This window comes from Plectropomus leopardus, chromosome 19 (assembly GCF_026936395.1).
Source record: "Plectropomus leopardus strain MGB_pleo_1.0 chromosome 19, ASM2693639v1, whole genome shotgun sequence".
NCBI lineage: Eukaryota > Metazoa > Chordata > Actinopteri > Perciformes > Serranidae > Plectropomus > Plectropomus leopardus.
Window position 1 is genome coordinate 6,198,953 of NC_142194.1, and position 13,268 is coordinate 6,212,220.

The window sequence follows — 13,268 nt, forward strand, 5'->3', positions numbered from 1 at the left end:
GTCTCTTCCGTCTCTTCATTTAACATACAGGAACCCCGCTGTTTAACGATAGCTTCTTCTTTGCCATGCCATCAGAGCTGTAATAAAAAGCACAATATTAATCTATATGCAAAGTGAACTCAACAGTTTCTAGCAATTCTTCCACAGCAAAAGCTTCTGAGCTGAAAACCACTTTTTGCAGGTTTGGTGAAGCTCAAGGTCAAGTTAAACATTGTTATTGTGATTATGTTCCAACATGGTTCTATCATGTATATTGAGGACTTATTACACCCATTTTCAGTTTATACCTGTGTTTTAGACTTCTAAAAGACAGGTTTATATGCGTTAATGGTCAAAAAACACTTTCTTTGTTGGAACACCTGCTTTAATCATGCTCTGTCTGAGATGCACTGTTTTAAAGCTGTTCTTTTTAAGCCCTGCTTACCGAAAGAGCCAAGGCTGCTCATTTCAAGGGTCTTCTGTATCAAGCTTCTCTGCACAGTGCAGCCAGGGAATGATTGTAATGGAGAATTCCAACGCTTTCTACACTGAAAAATCACCAATAAAAGCTTCTTAACCATAAACTTCACAACTAACATGTGTTAGCAGGAATATCACTAAAAATCTTGGAGAAATTATCAATATCGGCAACTATGGTTACATGATTTTAGCATGTAGGTAAATGTATCAGTGTAGGGTTGTTGATGTAAACACTTGAAGTAGCTTACCCCATCAGATACCCCCCCCCAGTCAGGTGAAATAACTATTAAAAACACAGCATTCATGTTACTTTGAGGCTCTTGGAAAAAACACATAAAATCTTTTGTTCCTACACATGCATTATTGTCGCTCAAGCCTTAAACAGCTCTCACTTAGAGGAACAGGGCCTTTGGTGTGGTAGATGATCTCAGCCAACAAGCAACACTTAGGAGGGCTAGCAGTGCCCATTTTGTAGCAGTGCCCTTATCTAAATCTAATAAGTTTCAGGTTATTGCCAAGGCAATGCAACAACCTCGACTCTCTCAACTGTGTCCCCAGAATAGGGTCTCTATTATGTGCTTTCTGAGGGCTCCTGTCAAGTAACCCACTCGATTTGCACAGATTTATTCATTTTTGTAAAGCTTGAAATATTCTACAGAATGACTATCTCAACTTCAGAGGATGCATTTAAGAGAAAACCGTTTGAACCTTTTTTTGCAGTGGTTTGGGAGGCTTTGCGGGTGTATTGATAAAATACATTTAACAAAAAATAGCTCAAATCGTTTAGAAAGATGTTTTGCAGAAAGTCAGTGTGTGGCACCTTACTAATTATCATATCATGATTTAAAAAAAGGTTTTTTTTTTTCAGAGAATAGGTCATCAAAAAGCCTTTTATTATCTATCAGCTGCTTGCTGAATAAAACTTGCTGTCCTAAAGCTTTTGAAGCTACTTCAGTAGCATATATATTGTTATTGTAGGTGAATCACATTTTTCTAACAGCTGACTCGCATCATTAGAAATATTACCACAAAAAAATAAAATTGTATTGCAGTTTTCTACAAAAGTTGGTGAAAAGTCATTTTGGGCAGCAATATCAACACCAAACTCCTGCTTTTATATTCAGTGTAAAGGAAATTCAGAGATTCCTTTCAAAACATTTTATATATGTTGACAAAATTAACTCTGAAAACATATAAAAAGTCTAATTTCTATAAATCACTGAATTTTACAGTTAGACCCTTCATAGAGTAAAATAGTATGAATTCATAGACGAGCATTATATACACATTGCATCTGTTGATTCATTCACTTTCATTGTGATGTCCTTGAACTGAACCTGCCTCCTCTCTGTCTTCAGTGTGTTTGTGTATCTATGTGTGAAGTAGAGAGGAGTCCAGGCAGTAGTGCATGACTGGAGTACTCTCCAGTGTTTTTGTATCTGTTGCTGTCACTTTGCAGGAACCTGCTCCTCCCAGCAGACAAGTGCTGATCTTACAATGTGGCTACTCCACTGAAACATCTGTATCCTGCTGTTTGCTGTAGTTTGTAGTACATGTACACGCTCAAATAGACACACACACACACACACACACATAACCTTTTAATACACTTGCTTACGGACATGTTTTCTCTTAGCTCTCCTCCCAGCCGTTCAAGGACATCTAGAGGACTGGTTTTAGCAATCCTGACTTATCAGCTCACGACAGACAGGGAGCGCTAGAAAGCTGCATCCCTCTCCTGCTGCTGTGGGAGGAGCACTTGGCTCAAAGACAGGACTTGCCACTCTAAAAACAGCCCCTATGTGTGGAAGCGCTGGCTGCTGAAATTGGTCTTTAGTTCAAGTGTGAGATTGCGAGATAAGAAGAGCGTCCGCTGTGTTTGATGCAGCTTCAAGTGAGCTTCTGGCTTCAGGAATGCCGGAGCTCTTAGGGGGAATATTCCCTCTAATCTGCAGACAACAGATGAGCCAGCTGTCCCTTGATCTGCACTGGAGACTCTGTGTGAGCCCCAAGTTACTAAGCTGTTGAATGGCATTTTTTTAATTGAATAACACAGATTAGCTGCTCTGATTGTGGTGATGCTCAGTTGTATAAATCTCTATCATGGACACACTCAGTGAATGGGCTGTTATTTCTCTGGAACCTACATTGTGTAGCGTGTTTTCTCCTCGGACTGCTATTTTTAACGATATAACAGGGTAATATAATAACCTACTAAGACGCCACTTCACAGTTTTGTCCTTTGAGACTCATTTTCACACCTGCAGTTTTTTCATTTGTTTCTGAACCAAGGACAAACAAGATGTTGCGTAGCCTTTTAGCTCTGATCTGGGTTCTGCTCATGAGCTGCAAGTATTAACTTAAATGGACCTACAGCTCACTGATTGGAGTTACAAGCGACTGTCACTGGCATTGTCATTGCCACATGAACCAGTGTGCACTCTCAATAATAAAAAGTGCTGAGAATTAGGGCTGTCAAAATTGCATTTTTTCACTTCAAAAGCAGATGGTTATATTTAGGGTACAAAAACACATGGCAACCAATGTCATACATCAACAAAAGCCGATGCTTAGGATTAGGCAACAAAGGCGCGGATAGTTAGGTGTAGAAAAAAAATGTCACATTCAGACAGGAAGCGTACAATGACCTCCTGATTTTTTTGTGACACATTGCAGGAACTTGTGGAGAATTCAGTGACATGCACAGTTTACTACAACAACAGTTCGATAAGAGCAAGGTAACATAATAAATGAAGCTGCATAAGGTTTCACTGTGATGTGATCAAAGTCGGCTCAGTAAATGACTATTAGGCAAAGATAAATAAAACGTTATCATTATGTGTTCAAATGTACCATCAAGAAAAAGAAAAAATAGTTTTTGGCAGGAAACTTGAACAATACAGTTGTTTAGGTGAGAAATTGGTTTCCCAGTAATATAAAGTGTACAGCAGAGATGGAATTACAACCTTTTTGACATCCTATCATAAGCTCTAATCATCTTATAATGAATCATGAAAACTACTAATGCAGAGATTTTCAAAGTAAATATTTAAATTTAAAAAACAATAATTTATTGCCTAATCACTAAAAAACATGACTGAAAATGACAGTAAAACCAGTTCTGTTAAAAACGTATTGGCTCCTTGTCTTTCCACCAAATAATAGAAAAGTATCGTGGTGGTAATGATAAGGATTGTTAAAGAGTCTTGATAATGGCATCAGTGTCAATAAAGGATCCCATCCCTAGACATAAACACACACAATGACTGAAATAATAATGAAAATAGGGCAATAATACAATGACATCACGCACATCGAGTAAGACGAGCAGCAATCAATATTCATGGACAAACTTGGATTCTGTCATGTCTGTTACAAAGTCTAGGCTAGATTTTATGACCCAAAATCACCTAAAATGACATATTGAGAATCAGATAGTCAGAATGGACAAACATGCTGTGTTAACCCAACATAAGAGTGAAGGGGAATCAAGTTTCAGAGAGACATGTGCATTTTACTGCACATTTATGTTCTGTCTTTCCTGGAAAACCGACATTATATCACCAGTTTTGTCCTCAGACACTATCATTAATAGTTGAGTCAGTCGGGAACTCACTGCTTGTCCTCTCACATCAACCTCTCTGCCATTTAATCAGACACCTTTTAAGATCTGAAGTGACTGTTAGTGTATAATCTCACACCCTGAGATTCAGGCTGTTAAAACAAAAAAGGAGAAATGTCTCCCAGTTAGTGGCAGTGTTTAGACATCAAATACTCTGCAAGTCTTTTCCTTAAGACACAGATCAGACTTCATGTATTTAAGGCTTTCTGCGCGACAGAGCGGCCCACTGTCTCTGTTGCCTGCAGCAGTTTCATGTAAGCACACTCGCCTGAAAAGCCAAAATGTGAACAAGGAAAGAAAACGTCCCCTCATGGTATCTGATATGACATTGTTTCAGACTTTCTAGCTTGAAATTCGGGGAGATGTTGGTTTCATTTTTGTGGTGTTATGGGTAAAACTTTAACTGCCATGTTCTTCTTGCTCCCATCAGAGGGTCCAGACTTGAAACAAAGTCAACAGCCTGACACTGCAATTACAGTTTATGGCACTGGCTGATTGGAAAATGAGAAATGGGGTTGAAAGGTCAGGTGTCTGGACAGGGAGCTGTAGCATGACTAATAAGCACTGAGAGAGATAGGTTTGAGCGTGGCAGTGGAGCAGACATTCACACAGCCACAGACCAGGAGTTGAAATTTGGATTAATATGATTGAGCTTCTTTTTTTTTTTAAACTCACCTAAAAATGGAAAAAAAAAGAGGAAAAAAAGAGGAACCAAATGGGAAATTGAAGTTCTGTAGACTGACAGCAAGTCAGTTTAACCTCATCTTATGTTTTAATTAGCTCCTGAGGTTTTCACAAGGATGTCACAGAAAAACAACTAATTATTTTCAATAATAATCAAGACGGCAACATCCAGCAAATGGACACCAAGAGGCATCTTCTTCTGTAACAATACGAGACTGTGTGTTCCACGTTTTAGTCACTTTTTTATTGGAAAACTGTTAAATACAGTAGTACACAAGCTCAACACACCTTATTTAACCCCTTTTCACTATTTGATGGATCATGGACAATCCTTGCATTCATGTGGTGATCTTTGATGAAGAAAGGCTATCTTAAACAGATAAAGATCTTTACTTTCTTAACAATTCACAATCAGTAGATGGATTTAAAGAAGCATTTTACTGCTTGAAAGATGGTCTTTTCATAAAAATAGGCTGTCTATGCAGCAGAAAGATGCAAATACTTTTAAAATTGGTGCCACATGACCAGAGAAAACAGAGGAAGAGGACTGTGGCTTTTGCTTTTGCTCACAAGGTAGAAAACCAACAACTACCAGAATGCACTGCGTTGCACGGGACCAATAAATGCTCCCGCTGGTGGGTGATGTAATGTGAGCTTGCCTGTTTTAATAAGAGAAACAACATTGGAGCCAGAAAGTAACAAACAAATCTTGGTTCATACTTTTTTAAGAACTGCTTAGTTTTGCCGTTTGATCTGAGTTTTTTTTTTTTTTTTTTTTTACAATACAAGAAGCAGTACTGTGCCCACTCTCTATTCACAAACTCTCTAAAATATGTTTCTGAAGACTGTTTGGGTGAGAAATAGGCGATACAGTTGTATAATCTTGGTTTATATTTACATACAAAAGCAGCCCCCGCAGCTGGTTTCACCTACATGTACAAAAATTGGTAGGTACATGAAACATGTCAAGACATACAAAAATGTCTCTTAGACCCATACCCTAAACCCAACAGGAAATTGGCCATTAGGACTTGAATGTGCAATTTTGGTGTATTTTTTGCCATTTCCAGGCGTCTTTTTTTTTTTGTTTTTTTTTTTGATTGTACTAAATCAAGCAGGTTAAATAAACAAAAGTATATTGATCCATTCTACTGCCTTTTAAAAAAGAAAATACCAATAAATCGATTTTTTTCACTTTTAAATCATCTTGCATTAGGCATCTTAAAACCACAGCTGTAAGATTGACCGTAATTTCGCTGCATTGGGTCTGACTGTCGTGTCACTCCTGGTGCCTTAGAGCTCCAACCATGTTTGCTGATCTGATGATCTGTAATTAGATTTCTCCACCACTGTGGAAAATGAGCCATCAATTAGAGTGCTGTGATTACGGGGACCGATTTGATTCCTGTCAAGCACCTGCTGCCTCTCAGAGTCGTTGAGTTACTGGAAACATTTCACGTCTGACTGAAGGGAGGAAGCACGGATGATGTTAAAGGGGTGTGTTCTGGGAGTACTTTTCATGACAGGCCTTTTCACCTTTTTTCTGAAATGGAAAAAGGAGTGTGAAGTTAGGGTACTCATTCCTTAATTCATGCATTAAACTAACGGCTAGTATAATTGTCCTCGGTAATAAAACAAGAACAGGTTGACGAGTGCCTTCTCTAATCTACAGAGATCAGTTTGGATCAGTCAATGGATTTGTAAAACCACATAACAGGGCATCATCAGCCCAACATGGACAAATAGCATTGTGATAATTAAATCAGTCAGATTGTAATGAACATAGACCTTGGTTGCTTTCACATTTAAAGGTCCAGTGTATAGGATTTAGGAGCATCTATTGGCATAAATGGAGAAAAAAATATTTAAAACTACACTGTAAAATGTTTGACTGTGATATTTCACAATCAGTTTCACAATCAAGTTTCCATATAATTTTACATTAATATATTTTGAAATTTTACAGTTACACCCTGTAAAATCCTGGAAATAATCATAGTTTATTTGTATCATTTTTATTGTATTGTATTGTTTTTAAAGTAATTTATTGTAAAATATTACAGATAAATTATAAATAAATATTGAATATTACAGATAAATTAAATAAAATAGATTATTTTCATGTTTTCACAGAATGTAACTAATATTTCACAATGTATTCCTGTGATAGTGGTGTAGAGATATAGAGGCACTGTAAAATGTTAGACTCTACATTTACAATAAATGCTAACAATTGTGTTTTCGTTACCTTATATCCGTACACAGAGTGTGTTTTTTTTCCACGGAGTCCATCATGTTGTTCTGGAGAAACACAGAACACAGTCAAACGTTGGCTCTAGGGCCATTTTCGTTTTTTGGGTTGGTGACAGTCGTTCTCATACACGCTTGACACATGGGAGAAGTTTCAGTTCTGGCATGAAATCCTTCACGCTGGACCTTTAACATGATGAGGATTAAGTTTTCCTGCTGCGATCTAGTATTTTGAAAATTAATGTATTGATATTGTGCTAAAATCACAGTTAGATACAAGTAGGGCATTATGTCAGTATTATACCAATATATCCAATTGTAAATGAACTTTTAGGTTCCTTGTAACTAGAGAATGGAATAGTTTGGACAATCCCTCGGTTATATCCAGATCCATTCGTACATCCATGTTCTTTAGTCTATTTTTTTGTATCTATTTCTGACTGATTTCATCTGTTCTGTACTCAGTGTTCTGTAAAATCAAATAAATGCAAAGGGAGTACATACATATGCAGATGCTGCACATTTACATATATATTGCTACTACTTACATGCAAAGCAAGCTATGGAATATCCTGTGAACATCAATGACTGTGCGTAGAAATTAATCATTCCACCTATCAGATAGATGGAGGAGGCCGCAGGAGGAGCGGCAGCAGCTTAACATGAGCTGATTCTGGCCCATCTCCACAGAGCGACAGATTGGCACCTACTGCTCCACAGAATGTCCTCTTCCGTCCTGTATTAATGAACCCAGGGAGAAAAAAAATGAATGGAGGGATTTTAACGGGCCAGGTTTTGATAACATGCGGGAACTCCTGCAGAGAGATATCATATTTAGCCCTTCAGTTTCCCCATTCACTACATATTACAAGATGTGTAATTCAACCCAAATAATGCCTCTATATATATATATATATATATATATATATATATATATATATATATATATATAAAATAGTAAATCAATTCTTTAATTTTTAAATTGCCATAAATAAATGATGGTCTACATTAGGGCTACCACTACTTATTATTTTTTATTAGTCATCAATCTGTTGATCATTTTTGTGGTTTAATTGTTTAAGAAATATTAGAAAATTGTAAAAAAAAAAAAAATTAAAAATTTTTTTTAAAAAAAGTCAAATTTCCCACAGTTCCGGGTGCAGTGCTGTAGAATAGTGCTTGAGATCTGTCATCATCATAATAATAATAATAATAATTTTTGAGCTTAAGGGACTTCGGAAATTGCCTTATATATCAAAATAGTTGCAGATAAATTTTCTGTCAGAATCACTTTTTGATTTGTATTCAGCTCAGGTTGGTTAAATTATTTCTGTTGTATCATTCTGCCGCAGATTAATTCGTAACTCCTCTTAATCTCACACTGCATTAGGAATCTCTGTGCGCCTTAATTCCCTTAAAATGTGAACATTAAGACTTTGTGTAAACAGAGTGTAGACGGCAGAGAAGACAATGGATCAGCGGATCAATACGGTGCACAGCTGTCGAGAGGAGCTTTGACCTTTGGTTACTAAGGACAACAGCGTGATGTCTCCAGCCTCTCTGAGCTTCACTGTAATGTGTCATTTCTTCCTTCAGACGTTGACATTTATTTCTGAGGGGCCTTTATGCAGTGGTTGCTAGTGAGCAACTGTGCAGCTCCAGGAAAAGTAAAGTTATGTTTATAAATGCGTAATCTGTTTTCCTCATCAGAGCTGGAGAGATAAAGAACTGTCAGAAAGTGCTTGTTTTCGGCTCTTTGGTTGGCCTCTCGAGGATTTTCTTGTATGTTTTCCTCTCCTCTCCAGAAAGCTCATTATCATTTATTAAGTCTGCAGAGTGGAGCTGGTGTGTGAAGGTTTTGTGAGTGTTGACGTGAAGGGCCATCAGTAGAAAGACCTCATCATTCTCCTTCCAAAACAACAAAAGAACAGGAGAAGTCGCTCCTCCCGTCGGGTCACACACAATGTAACCTGTGTCGACCAGGTGGGCGAGGACTGCCATCCCGAAACTGCCAACCTCATCAGCGGGCACCTGTGGCCTCGTCAACGTGTAACCATGGCAACAAAGCTGTAGCAAAACGAAAGTGTGCTGAAGGTCAAAGACAATTCAGACGGACCGTCAAGAGGTGGCGGGGGCCTGAGAGACGACTTGCCCGAAGTGTCAGCGTTGGCACTCTCCTATCTTGTGGAGTGTGGGAGGCACTTATGGGGCCCGTCATTATGGTTCAGTGGCACCACTTGATGCACATACCGCCCTTGTCACGGCCACCCGTGTGCCGCTGGTGAATTACCTCGTTTGAGTCCTCCAGGCTCAAGAATGTGACAGCCTGAAACCTCTCCTACAATCCGCTCTGAGAGCCGTCGTGAGGCCAGCGAGGTGGCGGAAATCAATATCATGACATTAAAGAGGAACTTTACTTTAAATGTACCTTTTTAGGGGTTAAATAGGTTTTATATTAGAATTATATGTACAGTCACTTTATGTTATTCTGTTGCCCGTCATCAGTGTTCATTGCAACGGTGGGTTTTTAGTCCTCTTCATTACGTTAACATGATCTGTGACGTTGCTATACTCGACACCCTCGCTGTACATTCATGTTCACACAATGTCCATCATGACATACAATGATAGAATCAATGCTTGCTGAAGTGGAGAGTTTTTTGTGTTCTTCCTGACCACCACAGATTGTAAAATTACAGGTGGGTCAGTGAATATTTATACAACCATACATAGCTACACATGTAACTCTCATTTGGAGAAAATCGGTAAGAACAAAAAAAACATAAAGTGGATACAAGCATCCTGAGAATGTTGCTGATATTAACATATTTTTAATACCAAAAATACATGCATTAAATGTTTTTATGTGATCACAGTTTTATTTTAATTGGCATTCATTGTACAGCACGTATCCATGAACAGGTCGTTCCTGAAATGAGCATTACAGTCAATGTCTAAAAGTCAGCATTGCTAAAATAAGATGAAATAGAAAACAAAATAAAACAATACCCCCATGGCATCCAGACCACCGACTTCTGTCAAAATACTCTTTTCAAATTCACTTCAGAGACTGAGCTCCACGTCTCTACTGTTGTCTCCTTCGCCCCATGTACTCAGGCTGCCTACAGCTCTTAGTATTAATATTAAGTGGGGTGGCTTCCAGGGCGTGGCAACCATTTTTTTTGCTGTTAGCCCAGCTAATAGCGCTTTCTTTTTGATCAGTGTCAATTCCAGTTTTGACAGATAATTTAGGATGAGTAAAGCTGGTGATTGGGGCACATTGAGCTCAGAATATTTAGGAAACCGTGCACCATATGTGTTCAGTACAGTGCATATGAATCACTTTATTTCCATCGAAAACATTCAGATATGTGTCGCGACATGAGTCTCTTTCACAGTGGACATTTTGACATATCACAGCGGGAAAAGCCCAATAATGAAATGAAAGATGGCTGAATTCCATTTAGCTGCTTCTCTGTCATGGTCCTGGTATTGTGCATGCTTTCACACTGTCATGGCGTTCTTTCCCTACTACGACAAGTCAAAATGTCTGCTCATTAAAAGACCTTTTATATTTATGTATTTGTTTTTTTCTCTTTTCTTATGTCACCTGTCCTTACACACCACACACGGTACTTTGAAGACAGCTTTAAAGACAGTGCTGTAATTGCTGAATTAAAAAAAATACAATACTGTCAAGTGTCATTCTTAGCTGTAATAGCTGGCACTCACTGCTGCCAGTGGTACTCAGCGGCACGCTGTTCCTTTTGTATCACCATCATTGCAATAATCACGGTGAAGCACATCCTCTTATGCTTTTTTCCTTTGGTTATAGTACACTCTGATGTGTCAAAGATGGCGTGAATCATGTCTCCGCTTGTCAAACCACCTTCTGTATTCAGCGGTTTCTGGTTTGATTGTCGTCACGAATCTGTATGAAAGGGCCTGCTGCGTGTCGAAAAATCAGTACAGTTCATGTTCCATCAGACGGGCCACAGCGGGGTCTTGAATATCCCACTGACTCTGAAATCGCCGGCGGTTTTGACGGCTGTTCTTGCAAGTAAATTATTTCGCTTTGTGGAAGCACAGTGACATTTAAATGGAGGCCGGCACAAGAGTCCGCTGCTGTGTCTCTCCCATGCAGCTCTTTTGTGAGAAGGGAAGCGTGCATTCCAGTTGGAGCAGTAGGGAGTGGGCAGCACGGTGCGTGGGTAAAGAAGCATTGGTCTAACCTCTCCTCCGCTCTCTGATCACAACGTCAATAGTGGGAAGTCTCACTCCTGTTCACTCTGTCTCGGTGTGTCCCTTCCCTTTGCTCTGCTTATATGGCCTTTTCCTCTTTTTCGTTTCCTTTTTAGTGAGTTTCCTACACGCAGGAGGCTCTTACCGTGAGGGCGTTTTGTTGCATCCTTCCTTCAGTCTGATAATTTATGCTGGATCTGTGTCAACTCTCTACTCCATGTTAATGTTGACAGCTTGATTAAAGGGACGTGTTCACGGCTGAGGCGTGACTGATATTTAGCAGTTGGAGTTACTGTGACCTAGATATGGTGTCTTTTCTTAGGTGGCAAGTGAGCGGGGATAATGTAGGCAGATTTTTATGGTCACGGAAAACGATAGGCCTCGAATATGGTGGGACCATTCGTGCATGCATTTGCTGCGTTTTAAGAGATAGCTCAACTTGTAAATTGCTGTGAGCAGTGTCATATTGGAGCAAAGCACACAACTTTTGTTTGTTTTTTTAGGATCCAAAAAAGTGAGCGAAAATGAGAGTTAACCCCTTGAAACCTGGAGCGACATCACTTTTCTTGTTCTGCTCTCAGAAGCCTTTCATGAGTGTTAAAATCTTTGAACTCCAAGCAAATTGCTGTCGTTTCTTTCGAAAACATGGGGTGAAAAAAAGCAATTAGTAACTTGGTAAGAAATGTTCCACAAATTGCAATAATTTTGTACATTTAGAAAATGATTTTAAAAAGGCAAGGGAAAAAATGTCTAGAGAAAAGGAAAGAAATATCTAATTAATAATTACACATTCATGTTGCAAGCACTTTCATTTCTTCTATCATTGATCATTGCCCACAAAGATTTACTTTTATTTAAAACTTGTTTTCTGATCATCAGAATTCTTGCTTGTTAATTTTCTTTTGATTAACTAATTTCTTCTGCTTATAGATATATAGAATATAGATTATAGTTAACTCATCTAGACATGGTATCTGCTAAGATAAGATGATACTTTATTGTCCCTTTTTACAGAAATTTGCCTTGCATTCTTCAGCTCTCTAAAAAGAAAAATCTGTTGCCTGAAGCACCTGCTCTTGTGTTTCATATGAACATGCAGAGAAGTATTGCCGAGGTGTTCTCATGCTTTCATGTAATGTTGTTACCATCTGCACTCAGGGACAATGTTGCATTTACTAAACCTGATTGTATTCAGAAATGAAAACCTCAGAAATGAGAACCATTAGTCAGATCCTGAAAAATTAATACGGATGTAAAAATTAATTACGGGACTGAATAAAAGCTTGAAAGCAATCAGAGCACCATACCTCTGCCAAGGTACAGCTGTCCTCCAAATGTTTAATATTTTGATAATCAAAAGTCCACATGTCATTCAAATCTCTAACCGGGCTTCGCTAACTAACAGAGGAACAAAAACTTATCCTCATCTGTGGAGGTAATAACGTCACACATACAGAGTCTTTGCATTTATGTTGTGTTTTGGTTGCCCCAAAAACTTTGGTACATGATGGTGTTGTCAATTTTAAAGAGGTATTACCAAGAAATAATGACCAATATTGGTGCATATTAAGTAATGGTCGACTGATTTTGGTTTTTCAGGGTCGATACCGATACTGATACCGATTTTGGTACTTACTGAGACCGATAACTGATATTTGGAACCGACAGCATTTACAATGAAAATGAAAATCTTTTAGTCAATATTTAGAATTGGGAATACAACAAACTCCAACACAAAACTTTGTTAAAATGTCTTTAGCAAATGTTTAATAAAAACTGAATCTTTCAACATCATATACAGCAAGTTCCCAACAACTTCTCATTTAAAGTCAATTAAAAATATTGGCCCCAATAAATGGCCAGGCTCATAATCTGTTGACCCCTTATTTTAAGTAAAAATTGGCACAACAAAATATATTTAGGACCTTGTTTTAGAAGTTATGTTAGATAAGATATAGTGCCATTTGTTCAGGTAACACTTCATGTTGGTCCAGCTTGAATCCCAAGGGAC

The 13,268-nt window shown here is 38.3% G+C and overlaps 1 protein-coding gene and 1 long non-coding RNA gene across 8 annotated transcripts in view; one reads left to right on the top strand and one right to left on the bottom strand.

Moving 5' to 3' along the window:
• tanc2b (tetratricopeptide repeat, ankyrin repeat and coiled-coil containing 2b) overlaps positions 1–13,268 on the top strand; it is a 195,687-nt gene that overhangs the window by 49,354 nt on the left and 133,065 nt on the right. The window lies entirely within an intron of this gene.
• LOC121959386 (uncharacterized) lies at positions 4,267–11,487 on the bottom strand. Of its 2 annotated transcripts, XR_006106900.2 has the most exons (4): positions 10,025–11,487; positions 7,564–7,751; positions 7,014–7,066; positions 4,267–6,308 (listed from the first exon to the last, which is right to left on the bottom strand). It is a non-coding gene; the product is annotated as an uncharacterized LOC121959386 (long non-coding RNA). The 2 variants fall into 2 exon arrangements; XR_015775059.1 differs by lacking the exon at positions 7,014–7,066 and having other exon boundaries at positions 4,268–6,308; positions 10,025–11,481.